Source organism: Narcine bancroftii, chromosome 3 (assembly GCF_036971445.1).
Source record: "Narcine bancroftii isolate sNarBan1 chromosome 3, sNarBan1.hap1, whole genome shotgun sequence".
Lineage (NCBI taxonomy): Eukaryota > Metazoa > Chordata > Chondrichthyes > Torpediniformes > Narcinidae > Narcine > Narcine bancroftii.
Genome location: NC_091471.1, coordinates 232,255,092 through 232,266,214, shown reverse-complemented (window position 1 = coordinate 232,266,214; position 11,123 = coordinate 232,255,092). Strand labels below are relative to the sequence as shown.

At 49.1% G+C, this 11,123-nt stretch overlaps 1 protein-coding gene across 1 annotated transcript in view; it reads left to right on the top strand.

The window, feature by feature from the left end:
• LOC138758264 (integrin alpha-L-like) overlaps positions 1–11,123 on the top strand; it is a 54,036-nt gene that overhangs the window by 20,755 nt on the left and 22,158 nt on the right. The window lies entirely within an intron of this gene.

Here is an 11,123-nt window from a genome sequence, read left to right as displayed (position 1 = left end):
TTACAGCCCAAGGATACCCACCAAACCCATCTCTTACAACACAAGAGGTCCCACCAATCCCATCACTTACAGTCCAAGGATCCCCTGCAATCCCATCATTTACAGCCCAAGGATCCTGACCAATCCCATCACTTACAGCCCAAGGATCCCCACCAATCCAATAACTTACAGACCAAGGATCCCCACCCATCCCATCACTTACAAACCAAGGATGCCCACCATCTCATCACTTACACACCAAGGATTCCCACCAATCCCATCTCTTACAACCCAAGGATCCCCATCAACCCCATCACTTACAGTCCAAGGATGCCCATCAATCCTATCACTTACAGGCCAAGGATCCCCATCAGCCCCACCACTTACAGTCCAAGGATGTCCACCAATCTCATCAATTATAAATCAAGGGACCCCACCAATCCAATCACTTACAGCCCAAGGATCCCCACCAATCTCATCACTTCTAACTCAAAGGACTCCACCAATCCAATCACTTACAGTCCAAGGATCCCCACCAATCCTATCACTTACAACCCAGGGATCCCCACCTTCTCATTACTTACACCCCAAGAATCCCAACCAATCCCATCTCTTACAACACAAGGAGTCCCACCAATCCCATCACTTACAACCCATGGATCCCCACCATTGCCATCGCTTACAGCACAAGTATCCCCACCAATCCCTTCACTTACAACCCAAGGATCCCCACCAATCACGTCATTTACAGGCCAAGGATCCCAACCAATCCCATCACTTACAGCCCAAGGATCCCCACCAATCCTATCACTTACAACTCAGGGATCCCCACCATCTCATCACTTACACCCCAAGGATCCCCACCAATCCCACCTCTTACAACACAAGGAGTCCCACCAATCCCTTCTCTTACAACCCAAGGATCCCCACCAATTCCATCACTTATAGCCCAAGGATCCCCACCAATCACATCATTTACAGGCCAAGGATCCCAACCAAACCCATCACTTACAGCCCAAGTATTCCCACCAAACCCATCTCATACAACCCAAGGATTCCCACCAATCTCATCTCTTACAACCCAAAGATTCCCACCAATCCCATCACTTACAACTCAAGGATCCCCATCAACCCCATAACTCAGAAACCAAGGATCCCCATCAACCCCATAACTCAGAAACCAAGGATCCCCATCAATTCCATCATTTACAGTCCAAGGTTCCCCATCAATCCCATCACATAGAAACTAAGGATCCCCATCAATCCCATCACTTCAAACGCAAGGATCCCCACAAATCCCATCAATTACAACCCAAGGATCCCCACCAATCACATCACTTACAACCCAAGGATCCACATCAACCCCATCACTTACAGACCAAGGACGCACATGAATCCTATCACTTACAGGCCAAGGATCCCCACCAATCCCATCACTTACAGCCCAAGGATCCCCACCAATCTCATCATTTACAGCGCAAGGATCCCCACCAATCCCATCACTTACACCCCAAGGATCCCCACCAATCCCACCTTTTACAACACAAGGAGTCACACCAATCCCTTCTCTTACAACCCAAGGATCCCCACCAATCACATCACATACAGCCCAAGGATCCCCACCAAACCCATCTCTTACAACACAAGAGGTCCCACCAATCCCATCACCTACAGCCCAAGGATCCCCATCAACCCCACCACTTACAGCCCAAGGATCCCCACCAATCTCATCACTTAGAACTCAAAGGACCCCACCAATCCAATCATTTACAGCCCAAGGATCCCCACCAATCCCATCACTTACAAACCAAGGATCCCCACCATCTCATCACTTACACACCAAGGATTCCCACCAATCCCATCACTTACAGCCCAAGGATCCCCACCAATCTCATCATTTACAGCGCAAGGATCCCCACCAATCCCATCACTTACACCCCAAGGATCCCCACCAATCCCACCTTTTACAACACAAGGAGTCACACCAATCCCTTCTCTTACAACCCAAGGATCCCCATCAACCCCATCACTTACAGGCCAAGGATCCCCACCAATCTCATCATTTACAGCGCAAGGATCCCCACCAATCCCATCACTTACACCCCAAGGATCCCCACCAATCCCACCTTTTACAACACAAGGAGTCACACCAATCCCTTCTCTTACAACCCAAGGATCCCCATCAACCCCATCACTTACAGCCCAAGGATCCGCACCAATACCATCACTAACAGTCCAAGGATCCCAACCAATCCCATCACGTACAAACCAAGGTTCCCATCAATCCCATTGCATACAGCCAAAAGGTCCACACCAATCCCATCAATTACAACCAAAGGATCTCCACCAATTCCATAACTTACAATCCAAATGTCCCTACCCATCCAATCACTTACAACCCAAGGATCCCCACCAATACCATCACTAACAGTCCAAGGATCCCTACCAATCCCATCACTTACAGCCCAAGGATCCCCACCAATCACATCACTTACAGCCCAAGGATCCCCACCAAACCCATCTCTTACAACACAAGAGGTCCCACCAATCACATCACCTGCAGCCCAAGGATCCCCACCAATCCCATCACTTACAGCCCAAGGATACCCACCAAACCAATCTCTTACAACACAAGAGGTCCCACCAATCCCATCACCTACAGCCAAAGGATCCCCACCAATCCCATCACTTACAACCCAAGGATCCCCATCAACCCCACCACTTACAGTCCAAGGATGCCCACCAATCTCATCACTTATAACTCAAAGGACCCCACCAATCCAATCACTTACAGCCCAAGGATGCCCACCAATCCCATCACTTACAAACCAAGGATCCCCACCATCTCATCACTTACACACCAAGGATTCCCACCAATCCCATCTCTTACAACCCAAGGATCCCCATCAACCCCATCACTTACAGTCCAAGGATGCCCATCAATCCTATCACTTACAGGCCAAGGATCCCCATCAACCCCATCACTTACAGTCCAAGGATGCCCATCAATCCTATCACTTACAGGCCAAGGATCCCCATCAACCCCACCACTTACAGTCCAAGGATGCCCACCAATCTCATCACTTATAACTCAAGGGTCCCCACCAATCCAATCACTTACAGCCCAAGGATCCCCACCAATCTCATCACTTCTAACTCAAAGGACTCCACCAACCCAATCAATTACAGCCCAAGGATCCCCACCAATCCTATCACTTACAACCCAGGGATCCCCACCTTCTCATCACTTACACCCCAAGGATCCCCACCAATCCCATCTCTTACAACACAAGGAGTCCCACCAATCCCATCACTTACAACCCATGGATCCCCACCATTGCCATCGCTTACAGCACAAGGGTCCCCACCAATCCCTTCACTTACAACCCAAGGATCCCCACTAATCACATCATTTACAGGCCAAGGATCCCAACCAATCCCATCACTTACAGCCCAAGTATTCCCACCAAATCCATCTCTTACAACCCAAGGATTCCCACCAATCTCATCTCTTACAACCCAAAGATTCCCACCAATCCCATCACTTACAACCCAAGGATCCCCATCAACTTCATAACTCAGAAACCAAGGATCCCCATTAATTCCATCATTTATAGTCCAAGGTTCCCCATCAATCCCATCACATAGAAACTAAGGATCCCCATCAATCCCATCACTTACAGTCCAAGGATGCCCATGAATCCTATCACTTACAGGCCAAGGAACCCCACCAATCCCATCACTTACAGCCCAAGGATCCCCACCAATCTCATCATTTACAGCGCAAGGATCCCCACCAATCCCATCACTTACAACCCAAGCATCCCCACCATCTCATCACTTACACCCCAAGGATCCCCACCAATCCCATCTCTTACAACACAAGGAGTCCCACCAATCCCTTCTCTTACAACCCAAGGATCCCCACCAATCCCATCACTTACAGTCCAAGGATCCCCACCAATCACATCACATACAGCCCAAGGATCACCACCAAACCCATCTGTTACAACACAAGAGGTCCCACCAATCCCATCACCTACAGCCCAAGGATCCCCACCAAACCCATCTCTTACAATGCAAGAGGTCCCACCAATCCCATCACTTACAGCCCAAGGATCCCCACCTATCTCATCACTTCTAACTCAAAGGACTCCACCAATCCAATCAATTACAGCCCAAGGATCTCCACCAATCCTATAACTTACAACCCAGGGATCCCCACCTCCTCATCACTTACACCCCAAGGATCCCCACCAATCCCATCTCTTACAACACAAGGAGTCCCACCAATCCCATCACTTACAACCCATGGATCCCCACCATTGCCATCGCTTACAGCACAAGGATCCCCACCAATCCCTTCACTTACAACCCAAGGATCCCCACTAATCACATCATTTACAGGCCAAGGATCCCAACCAATCCCATCACCTACAGCCCAAGGATACCCACCAATCCCATCACTTACAACCCAAGGATCCCCATCAACCCCACCACTTACAGTCCAAGGATGCCCCCCAATCTCATCACTTATAACTCAAGGGACCCCACCAATCCAACCACTTACAGTCCAAGGATGCCCACCAATACCATCACTTACAGACCAAGGATCCCCACCAATCCCATCAATTACAACCCAAGGATCCCCACCAATCCCATCACTTCCAACCCAAGGATCCCCACCAATCACATCACATACAGCCCAAGGATCCCCACCAAACCCATCTCTTACAACACAAGAGGTCCCACCAATCCCATCACCTACAGCCTAAGGATCCCCACCAATCCCATCATTTACAGCCCAATGATCCCCACCAATCCCATCACTTACAGCCCAAGGATCCCCACCAATACAATCACTTACAGCCCAAGTATCCCCACCAATCCCATCATTTACAGCACAAGGATCCCCACCAATCCCATCACTTACAACCCAAGGATCCCCACCAATCCAATCAATTACAGCCCAAGGATCCGCACCAATAACTTCACTAACAGTCCAAGGATCCTAACCAATCCCATCACGTACAAACCATGGTTCCCATCAATCCCATTGCATACAGCCAAAGGGTCCACACCAATCCCATCACTTACAGCCCAAGGATCCCCACCAAACCCATCTCTTACAACACAAGAGGTCCCACCAATCCCATCACCTACAGCCAAAGGATCCCCACCAATCCCATCACTTAGATGCCAAGGATCCCCATCAACCCCACCACTTACTGTCCAAGGATGCCCACCAATCTCATCACTTATAACTCAAGGGACCCCACCAATCCAATCACTTACAGCCCAAGGATCCCCACCAATCTCATCACTTATAACTCAAAGGACCCCACCAATCCAATCACTTACAGCCCAAGGAACCCCACCAATCCCATCACTTACAAACCAAGGATCCCCACCAATCCCATCACTTACAACCCAAGGATCCCCATCAACTCCATCACTTACAGTCCAAGGATGCCCATGAATCCTATCACTTACAGGCCAAGGATCCCCACCAATACCATCACTTACAGCCCAAGGATCCCCACCAATCCCATCACTTACAACCCAAGGATCCCCACCAATCCCATCACTTACAGCCCAATGATCCCCTCCAATACAATCACTTACAGCCCAAGTATCCCCACCAATCCCATCATTTACAGCACAAGGATCCCCACCAATCCCATCACTTACAACCCAATGATCCCCACCAATCCAATCAATTACAGCCCAAGGATCCGCACCAATACCATCTCTTACAGTCCAAGGATCCCCTGCAATCCCATCATTTACAGCCCAAGGATCCCGACCAATCCCATCACTTACAACCCAAGGATCCCCACCAATCCCATCACTTACAGTCCAAGGATCCCCTGCAATCCCATCATTTACAGCCCAAGGATCCCGACCAATCCCATCACTTACAGCCCAAGGATCCCCACCCATCCAATCACTTACAGCCCAAAGATCCCCACCCATCCCATCACTTACAAACCAAGGATGCCCACCATCTCATCACTTACACACCAAGGATTCCCACCAATCCCATCTCTTACAACCCAAGGATCCCCATCAACCCCATCACTTACAGTCCAAGGATCCCCACCAATCCTATCACTTACAACCCAGGGATCCCCACCTTCTCATTACTTACACCCCAAGGATCCCCACCAATCCCATCTCTTACAACACAAGGAGTCCCACCAATCCCATCACTTACAACCCATGGATCCCCACCATTGCCATCGCTTACAGCACAAGGATCCCCACCAATCCCTTCACTTACAACCCAAGGATCCCCACCAATCACATCATTTACAGGCCAAGGATCCCAACCAATCCCATCACTTACAGCCCAAGTATTCCCACCAAACCCATCTCTTACAACCCAAGGATTCCCACCAATCTCATCACTTACAACCCAAGGATCCCCATCAACCCCATAACTCAGAAACCAAGGATCCCCATCAATTCCATCATTTACAGTCCAAGGTTCCCCATCAATCCCATCACATAGAAACTAAGGATCCCCATCAATCCCATCACTTCAAACGCAAGGATCCCCACAAATCCCATCAATTACAACCCAAGGATCCCCACCAATCCCATCAATAACAACCCAAGGATCCCCATCAACCCCACCATTTACAGTCCAAGGATGCCCACCAATCTCATCACTTATAACTCAAAGGACCCCACCAATCCAATCACTTACAGCCCAAGGATGCCCACCAATCCCATCACTTACAAACCAAGGATCCCCACCATCTCATCACTTACACACCAAGGATTCCCACCAATCCCATCTCTTACAACCCAAGGATCCCCATCAACCCCATCACTTACAGTCCAAGGATGCCCATCAATCCTATCACTTACAGGCCAAGGATCCCCATCAACCCCATCACTTACAGTCCAAGGATGCCCATCAATCCTATCACTTACAGGCCAAGGATCCCCATCAACCCCACCACTTACAGTCCAAGGATGCCCACCAATCTCATCACTTATAACTCAAGGGTCCCCACCAATCCAATCACTTACAGCCCAAGGATCCCCACCAATCTCATCACTTCTAACTCAAAGGACTCCACCAACCCAATCAATTACAGCCCAAGGATCCCCACCAATCCTATCACTTACAACCCAGGGATCCCCACCTTCTCATCACTTACACCCCAAGGATCCCCACCAATCCCATCTCTTACAACACAAGGAGTCCCACCAATCCCATCACTTACAACCCATGGATCCCCACCATTGCCATCGCTTACAGCACAAGGGTCCCAACCAATCCCTTCACTTACAACCCAAGGATCCCCACTAATCACATCATTTACAGGCCAAGGATCCCAACCAATCCCATCACTTACAGCCCAAGTATTCCCACCAAACCTATCTCTTACAACCCAAGGATTACCACCAATCTCATCTCTTACAACCCAAAGATTCCCACCAATCCCATCACTTACAACCCAAGGATCCCCATCAACTTCATAACTCAGAAACCAAGGATCCCCATTAATTCCATCATTTATAGTCCAAGGTTCCCCATCAATCCCATCACATAGAAACTAAGGATCCCCATCAATCCCATCACTTACAGTCCAAGGATGCCCATGAATCCTATCACTTACAGGCCAAGGAACCCCACCAATCCCATCACTTACAGCCCAAGGATCCCCACCAATCTCATCATTTACAGCGCAAGGATCCCCACCAATCCCATCACTTACAACCCAAGCATCCCCACCATCTCATCACTTACACCCCAAGGATCCCCACCAATCCCATCTCTTACAACACAAGGAGTCCCACCAATCCCTTCTCTTACAACCCAAGGATCCCCACCAATCCCATCACTTACAGCCCAAGGATCCCCACCAATCACATCACATACAGCCCAAGGATCACCACCAAACCCATCTGTTACAACACAAGAGGTCCCACCAATCCCATCACCTACAGCCCAAGGATCCCCACCAAACCCATCTCTTACAATGCAAGAGGTCCCACCAATCCCATCACTTACAGCCCAAGGATCCCCACCTATCTCATCACTTCTAACTCAAAGGACTCCACCAATCCAATCAATTACAGCCCAAGGATCCCCACCAATCCTATCACTTACAACCCAGGGATCCCCACCTCCTCATCACTTACACCCCAAGGATCCCCACCAATCCCATCTCTTACAACACAAGGAGTCCCACCAATCCCATCACTTACAACCCATGGATCCCCACCATTGCCATCGCTTACAGCACAAGGATCCCCACCAATCCCTTCACTTACAACCCAAGGATCCCCACTAATCACATCATTTACAGGCCAAGGATCCCAACCAATCCCATCACCTACAGCCCAAGGATACCCACCAATCCCATCACTTACAACCCAAGGATCCCCATCAACCCCACCACTTACAGTCCAAGGATGCCCACCAATCTCATCACTTATAACTCAAGGGACCCCACCAATCCAATCACTTACAGCCCAAGGATCCCCACCAATCTCATCACTTAGAACTCAAAGGACCTCACCAATCCAATCACTTACAGCCCAAGGATCCCCACCAATCCCATCACTTACACACCAAGGATTTCCACCAATCCCATTTCTTACAACCCAAGGATCCCCACCAATCCCATCAATTACAACCCAAGGATCCCCACCAATCCCATCACTTCCAACCCAAGGATCCCCACCAATCACATCACATACAGCCCAAGGATCCCCACCAATCCAATCACTTACAGCCCAAGGATCCCCAGCAATCCCATCATTTACAGCCCAATGATCCCCACCAATACAATCACTTACAGCCCAAGTATCCCCACCAATCCCATCATTTACAGCACAAGGATCCCCACCAATCCCATCACTTACAACCCAAGGATCCCCACCAATCCAATCAATTACAGCCCAAGGATCCGCACCAATAACATCACTAACAGTCCAAGGATCCCAACCAATCCCATCACGTACAAACCAAGGTTCCCATCAATCCCATTGCATACAGCCAAAGGGTCCACACCAATCCCATCACTTACAGCCCAAGGATCCCCACCAAACCCATCTCTTACAACACAAGAGGTCCCACCAATCCCATCACCTACAGCCAAAGGATCCCCACCAATCCCATCACTTAGATGCCAAGGATCCCCATCAACCCCACCACTTACAGTCCAAGGATGCCCACCAATCTCATCACTTATAACTCAAGGGACCCCACCAATCCAATCACTTACAGCCCAAGGATCCCCACCAATCCCATCACTTACAAACCAAGGATCCCCACCATCTCATCACTTACACACCAAGGATTCCCACCAATCCCATCTCTTACAACCCAAGGATCCCCATCAACCCCATCACTTACAGTCCAAGGATGCCCATCAATCCTCTCACTTACAGGCCAAGGATCCCCACCAATCCCATCTCTTACAATCCAAGGATCCCCATCAACCCCATCACTTACAGTCCAAGGATGCCCATCAATCCCATCACTTACAGCCCAAGGATTCCCACCAATCCCATCTCTTACAATCCAAGGATCCCCATCAACCCCATCACTTACAGTCCAAGGATGCCCATCAATCCCATCATTTACAGCCCAAGGATCCGCACCAATCCTATCACTTACAGCCCAAGGATCCCAACCAATCCCATCATTTACAGCCCAAGGATCCCCATCAATCCCATCACTTACAACCCAAGGATCCCCACCATCTCATCACTTACACCCCAAGGATCCTCACCAATCCCATCTCTTGCAACCCAAGGATCCCCACCATTCCCATCACTTGCAGCCCAAGGATCCCCACCAATCCCTTCACTTACATCCCAAAGATCCCCACCAATCCCTTCTCTTACAACCCAAGGATCCCCACCAATCACATCACTTACAGGCCAAGGGTTCCCAACAATCCCATCTCTTACAACCCAAGGATTCCCACCAATCCCATCTCTTACAACCCAAAGATTTCCACCAATCCCATCACTTACAACCCAAGGATCCCCATCAACCCCATAACTCAGAAACCAAGGATCCGCATCAATTCCATCACTTCAGCCCAAGGTTTCCCATCAATCCCATCACTTAGAAACTAAGGATCCCCATCAATCCCATCACTTAGAAACTAAGGATCCCCATCAATCCCATCACTTAGAAACTAAGGATCCCCATCAATCCCATCACTGACAGTCCAAAGATCCCCACCAATCCCATCATTTACAGCCCAAGGGTCCCCACCAATCCCATCATTTATAGCCCAAGGATCCCCACCAATCCCTTCACTTACTGTCCAAGGATCCCCACCAATCCTATCACGTACAGCCCAAGTATCCCCACCAATCCCATCACTTACATACTAAGACCCTTCACTTATGGAACATCGATGATAGGAGCAGGAGTGGGTCATTCAGCCCTTCGAGCCTGCTCCGCCATTCAATGAGATCATGGCTGACCTTAAAGTTCAGTACCCCGTCCCCTCCTTCTCTCCATAACCCCTAATTCTCTTATACTGAAAAATATATCTAATTATCTCTTAAATATATTCAATGAACCTGCCTCTACTGCTCTCTGTGGCAATGAATTCCATTACTTCACTACCCTCTGGGTAAAGAAATTCCTCCTCATCTCAGTTCTAAATGGTTTGCCTATTATCCTCGAACCATGGCCCTGGGTTCTGGACTCCCCCACCATTGGAAACATTCCTTCTGCATCCATTCTGTCCAGTCCTGCCAGAATTTTATATGTCTCTATGAGATTCCCTCTCAGTCTTCTAAACTCCAGCGAGTACAATCCCAAATTGCGCAATCTTTCCTCATAAGTTATTCCTGCCATTCCAGGTATCAGCCTGGTGAATCGCCTCTGCACTCCCTCCATTGCAAAAACATCCTTCCTCAGATAAGGTGACCAAAACTGCACATAATACTCCAGGTGTGATCTCACCAAGGCTCTGTGCAGCTGCAGTAAGGTATCCTTATTCCTATACTCAAACCATCTTGATATGAAGGCCAACATACCATTTGCCTTTTTAACCGCCTGCTGTACCTGCATGCTCACCTTCAATGACTGGTGCACAAGAACCCCTATATCTCTCTGCACTTCCCCATCTCCCAATCTATTGCCATTCAAATAG